At 42.5% G+C, this 17,992-nt stretch overlaps 1 protein-coding gene across 2 annotated transcripts in view; it reads left to right on the top strand.

Annotated features, from left to right (window-relative positions):
* Positions 1-1,456: 1,456 nt before the first annotated feature.
* ROBO1 (roundabout guidance receptor 1) overlaps positions 1,457-17,992 on the top strand; it is a 610,482-nt gene continuing 593,946 nt past the window's right edge. For both annotated transcript variants that reach the window (XM_081003959.1, XM_081003960.1), the window contains exon 1: positions 1,457-1,736. The gene's annotated coding sequence lies outside the window, so the exon portion shown is untranslated. The remainder of the gene's footprint in view (positions 1,737-17,992) is intronic.

A 17,992-nucleotide genomic window follows, 5' to 3' on the forward strand; every position in this document is an offset into this window, starting at 1 on the left:
TCTGCTAACCTGGAAGAGTTACCTTGAGTTGAGAACTTTGCCCCAGGATGAGAATGGAAATAGTGTGCCGGCGGCGCAGCAGCAACAAGAGGCCCCATTAGTGAAAGCACGCCTCTAATTAAGAACAGTTTCAGGTTAAGAAGGGACCTCCGGAACAAATTTAGTTCATAACTAGAGGTACCACTGTAATATACATTTCCATGTGATAATTTTTCAAACCAAACCAAGGAATCTGTTATAACTTAACACACAGTAACAATATTAGCTTAAGAACAACTGGACAGTCATTTTATCTAGCAGCTATGTGATTATTTGCACAGGAGTGTTTAGGCATTTAATCTGTGGGTGCTTCCCACATTCCTTTTGCTTTTCATCACCCAGAAAACTTCACATGACCTAAAGTGAAGCAAACCCTAATGAGAAGGCATTTGAAACGAGTTCTTCTAATTAATACTTCAGTTTGGTAATGAGTCTATTTGGGAAATGACTGCTTTCTGCAAGAGGAAAATTTGGGTGTATTAGGAAAAACGAGTGCACCAACTGTTATACAAAACAGCACAGTGGCAAATGGAATCATGCATTAAGGTCACAAAGCTACAGTTCTTAGCAACATGCCAAGCCCTGCAGCAGCAGCAGCAGCAGCAGCAGGCTTCAGTAACGCTGCATTTGAAGCTCTACCATCACCTTCTGACAGCGGTGCTGTGTGAGAGCACTTAAACTGTATTGTTGAGGGCAAAGTGGGAGCAACACTACTGATCATCTTTTTACACTTCTTGACATTTTTGGCCAAGACCAGGAGAAATGTGTGGGAGCACCAGGTAGAAGTAATTTTTCCAACAAGGGAAAAGAGAACTGGAGCCCGGCTGCTGTTCTTTCTTTGCCAGGGACCGGATCCCATAAAACTGTTACTCCACTGGTGCAAGCCAGCTGTCATTGCTTCAATGGTCTCTTTCTGGCAGTTTGGTACCTCCAGAAGCTTTGCTTTGAAGAAGAAAAAAAAGGAAGTCCTCTCGCTCAGAATCACTAGAGCTCAGTTTTAAATGTGCTTAAGGCTCGGGGGAGCCAAGGAGTAATTTGGAGAGTGAATCCAAGATCTTTCCATGAACCCTCCGCTACCCATCTGAGCATTCTTCGCAAAAGTTGTTAGTTTTAGCCTCTCATCCCTTTCCCCGCAACAATTCAGCACAAGGCAGCTGAAAACGGGAAAGATGTGCACTGCCTTCTCCGGCATCTCTGCTGAATGTGGGTTTTATTCTGTTAAACCTCAGCAACACGTACCACCACAGCAGAGGTAACGAATCAATTCCAGGAGGGTTGCCCCCCTCCTTCGCCTCTCGTCTCCCCCTCCTCCCATTCATGGCTCCTCCAAAGCCGCTTGCAAATTGCTGCTTTGTAGTTTCCCTGCGATGGAGCAGTAGGACCCAGGGGCCTGCCTCAGCCACCAATAGAAGCTCATACTTGGATCTATTTGTATGCAATGCCTTCTGCTCTGCGCATTAATGGTAATACAGATAACGGGTCTGAAAGAATTCTCTTCTGAAGAAGGATTTGGTTTTCCGGAGTCCTGATACTGGGGGAGAGATCCAGTTTCATCCCTCTTTTCGAGTGAAAAGTCCTCTTGAATAGCTTGCCTGCTTGAACTCAACAGAAGGTCTCTGTATATGTTAAGGAAAGTTGCAAGGATTCTTTGAATCATGGAGCTGCTAGTTTTCTGACATCTTCCTTATCTCAGAGGGGTAAGTGCCTCAAGTTAACCAACCGATGGATTTTTACCCGTCCACAAGTGTCATGTTTTCTTTCCTTTTTTAAAAAAAGAGGGGGCGAGGGAGGGAAGCGATGCTGTATTGCAGTAATTCTGGATTTGAAACGGACAGGGTTCGTTTTAGGTGGTGGATCTATTTAGAGTGTTTCTTTTATTTTCTTTTTTTTTTAAAGCAACTGGCAGAGCGATTAAAAGATGAAATCCCAATGCCAATCTAACAAGTTTCTCTGATGCTTCCTTTATTGTCTGCTAAAGTTCTCGGATTACGAAGGGTAGGACTGCTACCAGGGCTAAGGAAGAAGTTGGAAAGCATCCCGGGCATGGGTTCAAAGGCACACGCTCTCTCTCTCTAAAGAGCAATTTTCACGTTGCATGGAGCAGCACAGCAAAAAAGGGGGAGCCGTCCCTCCCCCACCCCCCGCGTCTTGATTTATAGACTCAGTTGGGCTTGGAAAAGCAACTTTACAGAGTAGTTTTTTTTTCTCCAGTAAAGCTTCTTTGGTGGTGCAGGCAGGGACTTCCTGCTGCTGCTGTTTCTGAAGTGGGGTCTCGCTGTAGTACTTTGCAAATGCAGTTTTGAGTGTATGTGTCTCCGTCCCCTTCTACCTTCCCTTGGCTTCCTCTTTACGGCGAGGGGGAGTGAGAATACCGTGCATACTGAATGCCCTGCAAACTCTCCTCTCCCCGGCACTATATGCAGTTTGCGAAGGAAAGAAATTAACCCTTTAAGAACGTTTCACCTAACAGAAGATTCGTTCCTCCTCCCTTTCCTTCATAACCCTGGATTTTGTTTAAGAGTCAACCCCCTACACCCCCATGGTAGCTGGGGGAAGCATATTGCAGGTGGGGGAGCCGTGCAGCGTCTGCATTATGGATGAAAGGCTCCCTACTGCCGCTGCTGCGAGTAACTTCCCCCTCCTCCCTCTCCCTCTCTGCGAAGGACAGGGCGGCTACGGGGCGTGGAGTAGGACTGCGCCGAGAGGCGCTCTGCTGCGGCCGCCTCCGCCTAACACAATGGAAAGAGCCCTCTATAGGCTGGCGCCTGGCTACTGGATGGAAAGTGTGTGCGAGGCAGAGAGAGAGAGAGAGATTGGGGAGCTCGCCTGGTGGGCTGCTGCTGCTGCCGCTGCTGCTGCTGCAGTCAGTTGCCGCAGCCGTCAGTGCACGGTCTCTTCTGCCCGCTCACACACTCCCCCCCCCCCCCCCGCTGCGGCCACGACCTCTTTATTATTCGGGGGACGCAGGGAAAGAAAGAGTTATATTTGTGGGACTCAGAGAATGACGGGGCTGGGTGGGGGCAGAGGCAAGAGACACTCTGACTGACGCGCTCTCGAAAGGCAAAGGAATGTGTGTGGCCACCGAGGGCTTGCCCTTTTCAGCCTCCTTCCCGACTCGTCCGCAATCCTCGTGTGGGGAGAGAAAGGTAAATACACTGTTGCCCGCTTCGTTTTTTCCTCGCGTGCTCCCCTCCCGCTCCTCCCAGGTAAGCGCCCGTTTCCCCTGCTTGCGAGGGCTGCGGAGAACCGCTGAGGCGATGCAGCCCACGTTGTCTAAGGCTGCAGTTCGAACCGCGCTTTCCTTTGAGTTAAGTCCCACTGAACGCTGTGGGGCTTCCTTCAGTGTAAGCAGGGTTGTGCTGTAGAACTATGTAATCCTAAACATGGATTTTTAAAATAATAATGATAAATAATTTAATTATTACATTTATATACTGCCCTTCCAGCAAGAGATATCAGGGTGGTTCACAGGATAAAACACAAGGTAAAAAGCACAATAGTTAAAACATAAACAACTGGAGAAGGCTGCCTGTTGGTTCAATAAATGCATACTCTCCAACTTTTTATGCCACCAAAGAGGGACACCCCCCACACACCCCATGCCACTATTGAACCCTGCCACCAGCTCCCCCCTGCCCCCCAGCTTCTTACCTTTGTTGGCTCTTTTTCTGCCACCATTGTTGCCTCAGCCGCCACCAGGAAGGTCAGTGCTGCCGTGGGGCCCGCCAAGTCACTGCCACTGTGAGGCCTGCCAGGTTGCCCATGAGTACAGAGTCCAAGCGTGCAAGTGTAACAAAGCTACCGAAGGCATTTTGCTGCCTGTGGTGGGTCAGCGCCAAACCCACCCAACTCAATGTTCATGCTGCTCAAGGCTGGTGAAGTTATCCTGACGCCTGAGGTGGAAAATCCAACAAGTGCCTCTCTCCCTCTCTGCCAGTAAGAGTTCAATAGGGATAATAAACCAGATAACTGCTGTCGGGGTTACATTCCAGACCCCCACACTCATAAGTGAAATAGTATAGAAAGTGGGGAACACCATCTGCAAAGTCTCCAAACACCTGTTTTCTGCTGTCTGGCTCCTCCCTCTTTGGCTCCACACAACTCTTTTCAAGTAGAGTTGAAGCTCTGGCACTGACAGGAGGCTGTGAGAAAGTGGTTATGGTGGTGCTACCTCTCATTGTCCTCAACCACAGGCTACCTGGTGGCATCCCACTGGTATACATGATTCCACATCTTACGGCGTAGTCCATTAAGACAACAGGTCCAAAGTCCGGTCAGGCCAGGCTCCTGCCTCTGCAGCTGATCTAGGGCTCCTGGAGGTCAGTCCCACACAAACACAGTCCCAAAGAGCTCCCTGGGACATCCAAGGTGGGAAGTTGAGCAGACATGTCACCTCAGCTCTGCATGCTGATTGCAGCATCTGGGCTTGATGAGGCATGTGAGCCTCACCTGTTCCAAACCTACTCCAGCTGAGGAATCACACACTTCTTCCCAGAGCTAACAAGGCCCACCTGGCCAGCTAATGAGCTGGACTATGGGCCCTTGCCTGTCTCAGGGTCCTGGAGCACCCTGCCTGCTGCTTCCTACACCTCAGAGCCTGCCGTGTGAAACCGGTCCTTGTGCACTGGACCCTGATCCCTTCAACATCCTCCTTCACTGTGAGTACTTTCTACACAACCTCTCCTCCATCCCCAGCTTGCCCCCCTGTGTACCCCCCCCCGGTACCTCACCAGGATCCTCTTCCTCCTTTTCCTCCTCCCTCTAGTCCTGCCAGTTCATGACACTTGTGTCAGTTGTTAGGCAGGGAGGTTCAACAGCCCACACAAAGCCCTACTGTGCCTCAGGTCTCTTTCAGGTTTCTTCTCTGTCACTCATGTCCTCTTTGGGCTCTGGGAAGGGTCTGCACCTGAGTCACCAGGACTCTCCAGCTCTCTCCCACCATTTCCTGGAATGATTCTATTTATTTAAAAATTTCCCAGCACCGTGCATATACACAGTTGCATGCAACCAGAACACACGTAAGGGTGTGTGTGTGCCTGCATTTGTATATGATAATAACAGCATTTTTAGAAAACAATTCAAACTTAAGCTCTGTGTCATGGAAAGTGATCAGAATTCATAAACATGGTTTCAGAAATAGGATTTCAATGTTACTTTTATGGCAGGGAGCTGAATTGTTTCTGAGAAAGTGAACTCATTGACAAGTGTAGCCATTACTATTTTGTGGACTCACACATATTTGTGAGCTGTGAATGTTGAAAACATGGATGTTAAGAAGCTGCCTTATGTTGTGTCATGTTCTGGGTCTTGTTTTCTGTTGTCTATTCTGACTGCTAGAAGCTCTCTGGGGTCTCAGGTGGATATTTAGTTAGGGATGATGCTTAGATGGCACCTGGAACCTTGTGTATGAAAAACATATGTTGTACAACTGAGCCTAGCTTCCCTGAATCAAAAACACACACATTTTCCAGAAGGGGGTTAGTTCACTCAATTATGCCAAAGTATCTTATGGTTTAAAAATGCTCTATCCATTTTCATTACTATTATTAGTCAATTCATTTAATTAAAATGGTTCCACAGGAAGCATTCATTGTGGCTGCTTTGTACAGTTCATGTAGACTAATATGTTGCAGAATAATGCACTTGCAATAAAACAGCTGCTAACAGATAATTTTTCAAAATAATGATAATGATGTGTACATGAATGTGTCAAGACGTTAGTAGGTACCACAAAACACCACACACATGAAGAAGCGGTTTTAGAACATGAGGAAAATACTGGAAAGTGTCTGCTAATACTTTATTTAAAGCAAGTATGATATATTTTGTTGCATTGATTTGGTGTATCCTGATGCTTCTGCATTGGTTATGTTTAAAGAACGGACAGCAGCAATGTTAATTTTTGAACTGGTCTCACATTAGTCTCACTGAATTCAGGGAATGCTTGTAAGTGTATCCTGGAATCACTCAAAGGAATTCACCCCGCCCTCATCTGGTTGGGTTTCCCCAGCCACTCTGGGCAGCTTCCAACAGAATATTAAAATACAATAGTCTATTAAACATTAAAAGCTTCCCTAAACAGGGCTGCCTTCAGATGTCTTCTAAAAGCCTTGTAGTTGTTTTTCTCTTTGACATCTGGTGGGAGGGCGTTCCACAGGGCGGGTGCCACTACCGAGAAGGCCCTCTGCCTGGTTCCCTGTAACTTGGCTTCTCACAGTGAGGGAACCGCCAGAAGGCCCTCGGCGCTGGACCTCAGTGTCTGAGCAGAACAATGGGGGTGGAGATGCTCCTTCAGGTATACTGGACCGAGGCCGTCAAGGGCTTTAAAGGTCAGCACCAACACTTTGAATTGTGCTTCTACAAAAAACTTGCTAAGCAGTGTTGGAAAGTGAGTTGGGGTTGGGTTCAGACTTCAAAAATATATTTCTCATGTAGCCTGCGATACAGATCTCCTAGTCTCTGGATTGGATTCAGTAAAGGCATCATTCTTCTTGCTTCTCCTGGTCCAGCCAGCCTCCTGTGGCTGCCACCCCCAGAGTGACACTTGCACCACTCTACCAGCACATACCTCCCACTTCCCAAATATGCCGACATACAGGCAGCTTGCCAGTGGTATCCCTACTTGAAGAGCCCAGCAGAAGGCCCCAAAATGGGGCATTCCAGGGATGTGACTGAACCAGACCAGGATCCATTAGCCATCAAGTTGCTCTCACAGCTGGTGCTGGCTGGTACCAGACATGACCTGAACCTAATTGCTGCACCAGACTGAAGCTGGCACAAGGATCAGGCCCAATCTGCCTGCTCCCACCTTCCAATGCTTCTGTCAAGTTGTGGCCAAGCTGTAGATAGAGCAGTAGGTCCACTATTTCACAGAGCCTTGGCAGTGGCAGCAAGCAACATGAATTGTTCTGTCAGTTTCCAGCAAAAGGAAATCAAATGTTTAGTGCATCTGCACAAGCTTCTGGAACTTCTGAGGAGGTTGCAGAATGTACACTGCTAGTGAACTCAAGTGGGAGTTCATCCCTTGTAAGCCACAGTGTGAACAAGGGGCCTTTGGTGTTAGAATAGACAGGTATTGATAATGTCTTCTCACTGGGGCTAGAGTTTCTGCTCAAGAAAGGTTGAAGGTTAAGCCCACTGGAAGGAGAGTGGATTTTAACCAAAGAAACAACTTGTGGTGACATCTATTCAACCATTGTGTTGTTCATAGTGTAGTTGGTTTTTATCACAAGTCCCCCACTCCCCCCTGCTAATAGAACACATTTCTCTTAGTGCTGATATGTTGTTGTTGTTTAGTCGTTTAGTCGTGTCCAACTCTTCGTGATCCCATGGACCAGAGCACGCCAGGCACTTCTGTCTTCCACTGTCTCCCGCAGTTTGGTCAGACTCATGTTTGTAGCTTCGAGAACACTGTTCGTCCCCTTCTCCTTGTGCCCTCAATCTTTCCCAACATCAGGGTCTTTTCCAGGGAGTCTTCTCTTCTCATGAGGTGGCCAAAGTATTGGAGCCTCAGCTTCAAGATCTGTCCTTCCAGTGAGCACTCAGGGCTGATTTCCTTAAGAATGGATGCGTTTGAGCTTTTTGCAGTCCATGGGACTCTCAAGAGTCTCCTCCAGCACCATAATTCAAAAGCATCAATTCTTCGACGGTCAGCCTTCTTTATGGTCCAGCTCTCACTTCCATACATCACTACTGGGAAAACCATGGCTTTAACTATACAGACCTTTGTTGGCAAGGTGATGTCTCTGCTTTTTAAGATGCTGTCTAGGTTTGCCATCGCCTTTCTCCCAAGGAGCAGGCGTCTTTTAATTTCGTGACTGCTGTCACCATCTGCAGTGATCATGGAGCCCAAGAAAGTAAAATCTCTCACTGCCTCTAGTGCTGATATACTAGAGGTTATTCTGAGAAAATTGATTGCATCTTTTTTTTTTTTAATGATGTTTATTGAGAATTTTAAAATTACAAAAAAAAAACAAAGAGAAAAAGAAGGGAAAAACAAGAAAGAAACAAATAGCAATTAAACAATACAAATCGATAAAAGTCAAAATCAAAAAGCAAAAACAAAACACATAGCACATCAAAATCAGAAAGCAAAAATAAACCACAAAGATTTAAAAACAGATCCAATATTCCCAAATCCTTAACTGTCATTACCTTATTTCATCGACCTCCTCACACCTCCCTTTTTTGTATTCTAGTTGTTGATTGTCACAGCAAATCCTTTCCATTTTTCATAATATTCTGTCATTAAATTACCTTAATCTATTTTAACCTTATCTTACCATAAAAAACCCTAAAACTTAAAACTTAAAATCTTATTTATACCAATTTCTCATAACCATAGCATATTCTTACATAGTTCTTTTTAACATTTCTGCTAAAGCCAAATAATTTCATTCCAACATTTTTCTAATACTCATTAATTTTAGAAAACATTCCTAAGTAGAATTTTTAAAACTTTCTTCCAATCTTCATCCAACGTCTCTTCCTCCTGGTCTCAGGTTTTGTCAGTCCTTTCTATCCCATCCATCTAGTTCATTAACCTGGTAACCTTATGTCCGAGGCCCTTAAGTCTCTTCCATGTCCCTTCCGCAGATCTTCTTCTTATTTATACCTGTACTTTACTTTGTCTTCTGCTCCTTTCACTCGTGGAGACTCCAGCTTGACAATATTTTTGTCCCTTCTCGACAGATCAGCCCCTTTTCCATAGTCCACACTGAACTCCATGTGGTATTTAAAAGCATGTTTCAAGGTCCCTCCAAAGTTGAGGACCCCCACAACTCCGAACTCCTCCCGGCCCAACGCCAGACTTGAAAAGTCAAAACATCCCTGCATAGGGGGGTCTATCCAGCCCCCCATCTCCAAGCCAAACAAAACTCTATCTCTCCAAATCTGGCTTTTTCCAGGTTCATTTGTCAGATCCAACAACTCATGTTCCTGCTGGGCCATAGTTCCCTCCATCTCTGCCTCCCGGGGTCCAGCCACAACCTCCTCCCTCATCTGATCTGTCAGAGCACACTCCTGAATTGATTCCTGAGTGGGTTCTATATAGATACCCACTACCTGTCCAAAATTTCTGATCGCAACAGTCATCAAATCCGTCTTCTCATGTAACTGTTCCAATAAAGCACTTGTCTTGCAGAAAGCACGCACCAGAGCCTCCGAGTACATTGTTGTGCAAGGTCAAAGTCTGATCCCACGATCTTAATCTATTGCAGCTGCAAAGCTCCCCAGTTCAGATTTAATAACAGTTTCACAAGCTCCCTCTAGGGGAAGAACTTCTATTTGTATCCATCTCTCTCTCTCTCTCTTTTTTAAAGCAGATCTAACAACAAAGTTTCCTTTTTCAGATATTTTGTCAATATTTTGTTCCTTTTAACTGCGAAGGAGAACAATGGAATCACTATGTTTCTCTTCTTTTAACTGTCTGTCAAAAACGTTTGTCTATAGTCAATGAACTCTGAAAACGTCTGTCCTGACACCCCGCCCCCAGGTTCAAGACGGTGGAAAATTGCTTTTCTTTACACACTCTTCTGCAGGTTTAAACAGTCCAGAAAAAATCCCCCCTCTTCTCCTGCTTCCAAAGGAGGTTCAGTAATTTTAGATGATGAAAGTTGATCCTTTACAAACTGTTTTATAAACTCTAGCTTGCCATGTCTTTGCTTTAATCTTTCTACAAAAAGCGGAAGGCTGACTTCCTGTTTAGACCTTCCTGCTTCAGTGCCAAATTAAAAGGAATTTCTTAGTCCAATTTTCCGTTCTACTCACGGGTCGTTGTTTAGAGTCCAATTGTCCAAATTTAACCTACTCACGGGTAGTTGTTTTTGTAGCCAGATTGTCACAGGAAAAAGGTAGCGCTCTCCGGTAACGGCTGTGCGGCTTCGCTCCACGGAAGAAGCAGTTGACTCTCAGCACCGCGCCGCTTGCCCCGCTTCGCTCCGGAGCCCATAATTGGGTTCCTTTACAAATTGGGGGGGGCGCGAAAGGTGCCCGCCGAGTCCCACGGTCACAGGCTTCACCCGCCTGTGATTTTTTAAAGGGTCCCCGCTTCGCCGTAGCGGAAAAGACCCGATTTCCGTAGAGCCAGTCCCTCCGGATCAGAGGGAGTCCGCCATTACCGATGGCGCCACCCCGGAAGTCGAAAATTGATTGCATCTTGCCTTATAGTCTTGGATAGTTGCTTCTAGAGATTTCATATGAGTGCTATATAGCATAACAGAACCCTGTGGGTTTTTTATAACACAAGCAGCCAAACAGAGATCCACCAATGCTTCCCTCTGGTAATGGTATTGGAGAAAGGAGTAGAACCACCACCAAATTATGTCCCCATGTCCCAATTTGTGGTCTATGGTATCAAAAGCGGCTGAAAAATTGAGTTGGGTCAACAGGGTGGCTCTTGACCTTTCTTTTTCAGTCAGGACAACCAAAGCTGTTTCATTGCCAAAATACAGCTTGGAAGTCGAATTGAAATTAGTCTACATAATTAGTTCCATCCAGGCACTTCTGCAGCTGAGCAGCAAGCACTCTCTCAATCCTGTTTCCCATTCCTTATTGGTCTTATTTGTTGTATATTATAATATTTGCTTTAAATCGTAAGCCATTATTTTAAGCAGTAATTCAAGATATCCAAATAATTATACCAAAAGGTTGTTTTCATTATATGAATTGCATTCCACAGTTCATCTAAAATTCTGATTTGAAATAGTTTCAAACCTTGAGGAAACTATTTTCAAAGTGAACTTCATTTTCAGAATGCAGGTTTTGAAACAGTTGGTGGCCTTTCCCCACCCTTCACTGGGGAGACTTGGTGCATATAATACTGGAGAGGGAAGGCAGCTTCACACCAGGAAACTGTTCAGCTGTTTAAGTTCTGCCTGTATGTAACCCAGTTATTTTCCAAGAACTTGATGTCTGTTAAAAAGAAAAGGAAAAGGTTACCAGCCTTAGCAGACCTAACTTTGTCACAGAATTGCAGTTACACCTCTATGAAGGGGCAGGGGGAAGCTTAGGTATCCTTTAAACATGGTGGTTTTTTCAATGAAATTAACTTCCAAAGGCCTTCATCTCCTTCTTCCAATACTTAAATTCTGTATCACCCAAATTAGTAAGCGGTCACCATGATTGTTGATACAGCCAGCCAAAACAAAGTGGATTTATCTGAAAAATAGCAACCACCTATATAGTGGGGACTCTGCAGGTCTCTGTTCCTGGGAGGAACAGCTTTCAGCTGAAAGTATCTAGGTGGAAATGCACAGATTGGTTGAGTGCAAAAATGTCACACTTAGCAGCCTTTCTGACTAGTTCACTGGCAATTACCCTAAAGTCTGCAGTGTGCTTGCAAGGGGAAAAGAGGAAAGGTCACCTATAGGCTGCACTCGTCCCACTCCATTCTCATTATCTATGGCTCCTAAAGCTTCCATAGGAATACCAGAAGGTAAGACTTCAAATCTCACTGAACAGCAATGTTGCAGTACATTCTGAGTTGGCAGGCTTACGCTGGCAGGGAAGAAGTGAGTGGTGGAGGAAGAATGCTCTGTGTTTTTATGTTGTTTTCTCAGCTGTCATTAAAAAATAAATAAATCCTCCCCATTGGAAACAATAGGAAGGGAATGGAGCCATACCCATTCCAAAGTATGGCTAAATTCACTCTCCCTGGTTTGGGTTTGGGTTAGAGGGCCAGGACAGCTTTGGACCCAAGCCACTTGTATGCTGTGACATGCTCCCTTTGGGGTTCAGCCAACATTAGTTGGGGCAGTGTTTCAGAGCAGCCAGCTGTGGTAGAGAAGGATGCTTTTAAGTCATGAATCTGATCTTGCCTATGGTCCTTGGAATGTCCTCCCAGGGATCATAGGACTAAACCCTAAAATAAGTTCTGAAGTCCTATTCCAAATATCTCCAGAACCATGAATTCACTGGGTTTAAGCATATGATTTTCTGTCTTAGCATACAAGAGGTAAACTGTACTACTGTCACATTGATGTTTTAGGGAGACTGTGCAGGTATATAAAGTTCAAAATGTAAGTGTGAAAATATTTGATTATATTAAATGTGCTACCTAAAAATGTTTAGCAGTTGTAGGATTGTACACTAGTTTCAAAAAGGCCCTGGTGATTTAAAAAAAAAGAACACAAATTTATGTAATTAGAACTGGAAGAACAGTTGTGAAATCATCATGTTATCTATACTGACGTAAATGAAAAATCTTTGACTAAATTATTCCACTTTTCCAAATTTGGAACATGAATAAATGTGGCAGTCAATTACTTTGGCAGCATTTCCTAGTCTGTACCAGAGGTGTTATTGATTGGTTTCAATTAATGTATGCCAGCAAGTAAATTAACATAGCACCTGAGGCATAATTCTCTAGTGGATCATGTACACTGACTTTTCACCATTCCTGCTGTTTTGACTCCTGTTGAGAATATTGCTAGGAGGTACTGTGTTTTTAGTCTGGACGTGAACATTACCCATGGCTGTAATGACAGGTCATTTGCAGCAAACCCATGTTTCACTGCAGACTTGTCTCTTTAAGTGACAACTTATCAATGGCAATTCAATTAGTCTTAAAGAGTCTGAGATACATTTTACTTTCTGTGGTGCCAACTTTATTTTTGCATTTCTAATTCCACTGTAATTTGGATTGTTCAACATACACAAACACACATACATTTTCATGTATACCAAGAAAAAAGTAAATAGTACATTATTATAATGCAAATACTATATTTAATTTATTTGCTCTTGATTTGTCCCTTAATCATGTGATCCATTGTGAAACGTTGAAGGGATAGCTTAACAGCATTAATTTTCTTTAAGCATTGGTTTGATTTACAACTGCAAGCTCCTTTAGTACCCTTGGGTACAGCTCATCAGGCCCTGGAGATTTGAATTCAAGTAGCTAGGTGTTCCCTTACTAACTCTCTTCCTATCTTGGGCTACAACTTCCTCCTTGCATTGTTTATTCTGATATCCAGGTTCACCACTGCTTTCCTTTTGGGTGATGACAGAGGCAAAGTAGGTGTTGAGCAGGGTGACCTTGGGCCAGTCATACTTCTTTGAAGTCTCTCAGCCTCACTCACCTCACAGAGTGTTTGTTGTGGGGGAGGAAGGGAAAGGAGAATGTTAGCCGCTTTGAGACTCCTTAAAGGGAGTGAAAGGCGGGATATCAAATCCAAACTCTTCTTCTTCTTCTTCTTGTGCATTGTCTTTGTCACCCAATAGCATTTCTCTATCTTCTCCACACTACTTGCTTTTCCCCCCTCTAGCTTCGAACATAGCAAAAAAAACCCCAATATTTGTCTAGCAATGGAGAGTGCCAAGGAAGGCACCACCAAAATTCCCAAGCCAGGGGGTTGCTGCTGAAAAGGTGCTTTCCTCAGTATCTACCTGTGTGTGTGTTTGCATTTGCCCTTTCTCTAGCCAAGCATTTAAACTTGGTATGTAGTGTTCTAAAATCCTTCCAACACTTTTATTTATTGTGATGTTAGGCACTGGTAAAGAATTGGTGTAGTATTTGGGACAAGATGATGAAGCGTTGTTCTTTGCTACAATAAGCGACCACCCATAATTTTACTCTCCCTACCTTATCATGACAGGTAACTTTGACTGAAAGCATTGCCCTAAAAGTATTGAGTCAGCACTGCAAGAACCAATATAGCAGTGTGTATTGTGACAGGGTGAAAATCTCTGCATGGATGTGCTGATGCTCATGATATTTCAGATGGAAAATATGTCATTTTAGATGTATCTTCTCTTCCATCCCTCTTTTCCAAGAACCAGTCTCATTGATTGGTTTAAAGTTGTAGGACTAACTTCAAATGGAGATAAAGGCACATGTTCCACATGCAGAAGGTCCCAGGTTCAATACTTGGCATCTCCAGACATGGGAATGTCCCCTGCTTGAAATCTACTTTCTGTATTTCTTGCCGTTTTTCTACTTTCCTTAAAATAAGTAAGTGAAATTATTAGAAGTTACTAGAGTGGCCACCAGATATTTTTCCAGTTTTGATTTCCGGATAGAATGAGCAGTATTTTAGTTAAGCCAAATTTAGCAACAAGCAAATCAGATAGAAACTGGAAATTGTGTATTGATTTCACCCCCACCCTTAATTCTGCTCAGTTCCATTCATTCTCTTGGCTGCTGGTTTTATGAAATATCCAAGGAAGTTAATTGTAAGCTTCATCTTGGTGTTCAGGCAACAGATTAAACCCCCCATTTTCAAATGGGTTTTAAATCAATTGTGCTTTTTTAGCTGCGGCATTTTAGGTTTTATTCATTTTTCTCCATTTTTAAGATTTTACTGTGAACTGCTGAGACAGGGCTGCTGTGAGCAGTATAAAATTAGTAAATATATGCCACATATGTGAGTCTACCGGTCAGAAAATATGCATTGATTTTTGCATTTTGGCAAGGTATGCTGTCAAAATGGAGGAACAAATTTTGGAACTGCTAGAAGTATAAGTTTTAGCTTAACTCTATTATTCATCCAAGACTAATGCTTCTTATTGTGAAGTTCTAAGCATGTCTACACAGAAATAAGCCCCACTGAGTATAATCTAATATATAACTACATGCATAGGACTGTTGCCCAAATGTAGCTTTTAGTTGCTCTGTCAAGAAATGTTGAAGATTTATATCCTACATTTTTTTATATAAAATGTATGTGGTTTTTTTTAAAAAAACTGAATTATGGTTTTCTGAACTTAGTTTTAAACTATGCTGTGTCTTTAGAAACATTACAACATGTTTAAAATCATATCCAGATCATAACTGCCATTATGGGAAAATTATTATCCCTAAATAATTTCTTCCACAGTAGAAAGAAATGATGAACCAAACACAGCAAGAAAAGAAAAAAAAATACTGACTGCAATCGTGACTGATGTATGATTACATAGCTTTAATGGGACAAATGGCAAGAAAAATGACAAAGTGTAGTGACATCCCATTTGTGTCTGCTTCAAATAATACCTGGATACGCTAATGTTATGTTTTATGGTTATTTATCCCCTGACACTATTTAACACCACCCACCACCAATTTTCAAGACAAATGTGTTAAAAGCATTTTTATTTCCCTGCTATGAAAATGTGCTTTTTATAAATTTAGTTCCCAGGTCAATGGGAAGAAACTAAAATTTTGTAGCTTTTGAAAGGCCCATATTATTTACAGAGTTTAAAATGTCATAAAGCAGCTTGAAGCACTATAGGGAATCTTCAGTAATTGGAAAAATGTTTTCATACTAATGTTTGGATTGCTGGAATGTGGGCTATTGGTACATTTGGTGATAATAAACATGTATTTGCTTAAGTATTATTTCAGCATTGGCTTTTTAAAAAGGTACTTTGGTCAGTGTGCATAATGACATTTTAATGCACTTAAGGCATAGGCATCCTCCCTAATTACAGCTTATAGTTTGAACAGAATGTTAAGAGAGCAACTAGGTTTCAAGAAAATATGAGGAAAAGGTGGAACAGATTCAGTATAGTTCTGTCTGCTGAAGCCAAACTATCACTAGCATCATTTCTGAGAAATTGATTCATTCTGAATTTTTACCTTGGTGTATAAAGGTTCCTTATGACAACATAAATGGAGTCACTTCTAAACCCATAGCTGCTTTACTATGGACTACAGATTGTTTTCTTTTATATCTTTGAGTTAAGATTTGTTAGAATGAACTCTGGCAAAGTTATAGTGTTGAATTTCAGACTAATTAAAAGTCCATCTAAACTAAACAGTCTGCATGACATGATGGAAAGTAAAAAGTTAAAGAGCCAGACCTATCTCCTGTCAATGAAAGTTCCATATCTGGGATGTGGCCACAAAAAAAAGGTATTTTCATGCATCCTAGCTAAGCTTGCATCAGCTTGTGGTGGCACAAGTTCCTCTTCATCATGTCAGGTTCATAATTGGTGTCTAATTATGTTATAATGATAAATCACAAGACAATCATAAACCTATTACTAGGAAGTCAAATAATATAGATGTCATTCTTCTAGGAGCATTTTTTTTATTTGTATGGTTTTTATCAAAGTATGACGGATACTTACTATATGAGGTTAGACCGTTTAGCTTGGGAAACCCAAGTGCAAATTTCTACTTGCTGTAAGATTTACCTTGACAGAAATTGCTGTATCTAATTATAATGAGGCTTTTTGTGTATGTGTGTTTTTAAGAGAAAATGTTCAGAGAAGCTGTGCTGGCCAGACAATAAAACTAGTGATTGAATCAAACAACATAAGCCTAGTTAATACTTCTGACATCTTCAACTGCAACCTAATGCTAATATGGGTTCTGTGGTGTGAAGGAGGTGGACAGAGAAAAGTATTTCCCCCTCTCTTAAAATACTAGGACTTTGGTTTTCCCCATGAAATTGATTGGCAGTAGATTCAGGACAGATAACATAAAGTATGGTATTTCCTCACACAGTGAATGATTTATTAATTCTGATAATGCCACATAATGTGTATTACCCAAATTAATAATAGGTCTATTAGTAAAGAGCGCTATGTGTAGAGCTGTTTTGCTCCCCATTTGCAATGCCATTTGTAGAGGCTAAATTGGGGAGGAGCCCAATTTTTGAAGGGGCTGTGAAAATTTCAACATTGTTTAGGTGAAAAAAATCACAGCCTTCCTACCCATTCATCTAAACAAATGTTGCTGGATTCCAGCCTCCATCATCCCTGACCACTGGCCATGCTGGCTGGGACTGATAGTAGAAACATCTGCAGGGATCATCTTAGCTACCTTGATAAAGTGTTTCTATTCTGCACACAACATCTCAGCGCTGTTTGCACACATTCTATGGAAAGTGCAGTTAGAGCAAGTCAGCAAGTACAAGTGGAACAGCCATTAATACCAGACTAGCTGGCTAGGTGGGTAATTAGCAAGCTAGCTAGTCAATATGTTGCTTCCCATAAGCCCCGTTCCCAACACAGACACATTGAGATCCCATAATTCTCAGACTTCTTAAAGATTTCTGCCATTTTCAAAGACCACTTCTGGACTGTCACTATTCGGCAGGTGGGATTCAATCACATATTGACAAATTCAGGCTGGACAATTAAAGTACATTTGGCACTCTTGTTGAACAAACCTATTCCCCTCCCTACAAAAAACTTAGATGGGAGCATGTACTGCAGTTGAAAGCAACATCATCTAAGCTCCCTGCAATTAAATCAGAATAAATGTTCAATAAACAGATTGTCTGGAAGCAACTAAACGGAACAGTGAAATATAGAAGCATGTCTGTTTATTTTTAAAACCCTATGTTTTGGAAAGCCATACAATTTAAAAATCATTACAGAAGACAAAGTTTACACTTTTTTAGATTGCTCGTTAGCCATCAATGATCATTTAATCAATACTGGACAGATGGAAGTGACATCAAAACTGCATAGCTAGTAATGTAGGTGGAGTATTGACATTTAAACAAATGCTTTAAAACAATGTGATTACTCTTCTAGATTGTATACTAAGAATACCTGTGTGATTGAACTTTTTAAAAAGTAAACTGATGAACTGTTTTCAGATATATTATAGAAAAATAGGACTGAGGGATTTGTTATCTGGCTCAGGTACTTGTTACCTGAGACAAAGTAATGCTCAAGTATTTCATTCAGGTGTGGGGAATTTAGGTTCACATTCCTGCTTGGCTATGCAGTTCACTGGATAGCCTTGAGCAAATAACTTTCTCCTAGTCCAACATATCCCATGGTGTTAGAGGGGTTTTTTCTTCTGGTGGCAGTCGACAGAACCACGAGACCGGTGTAAAACACTTATTACAACTATACAAAAACAACAAACACAAAGCACGTGGGTGTTCTCTCTCTGCAGGCAAATTCAAACTGCAACTTCTCCTTTTGTACTCATCATCAGCTGTACCTAATCAGCCTAGAAAGCCACACCCAGAACTCACAGAAAAGGTTCTTAAAGTTACAATCATCTTTTTTG

This window comes from Podarcis pityusensis (assembly GCF_964106645.2).
Source record: "Podarcis pityusensis genome assembly, chromosome: 4".
In the NCBI taxonomy this organism is placed as follows: Eukaryota; Metazoa; Chordata; class Lepidosauria; order Squamata; family Lacertidae; genus Podarcis; species Podarcis pityusensis.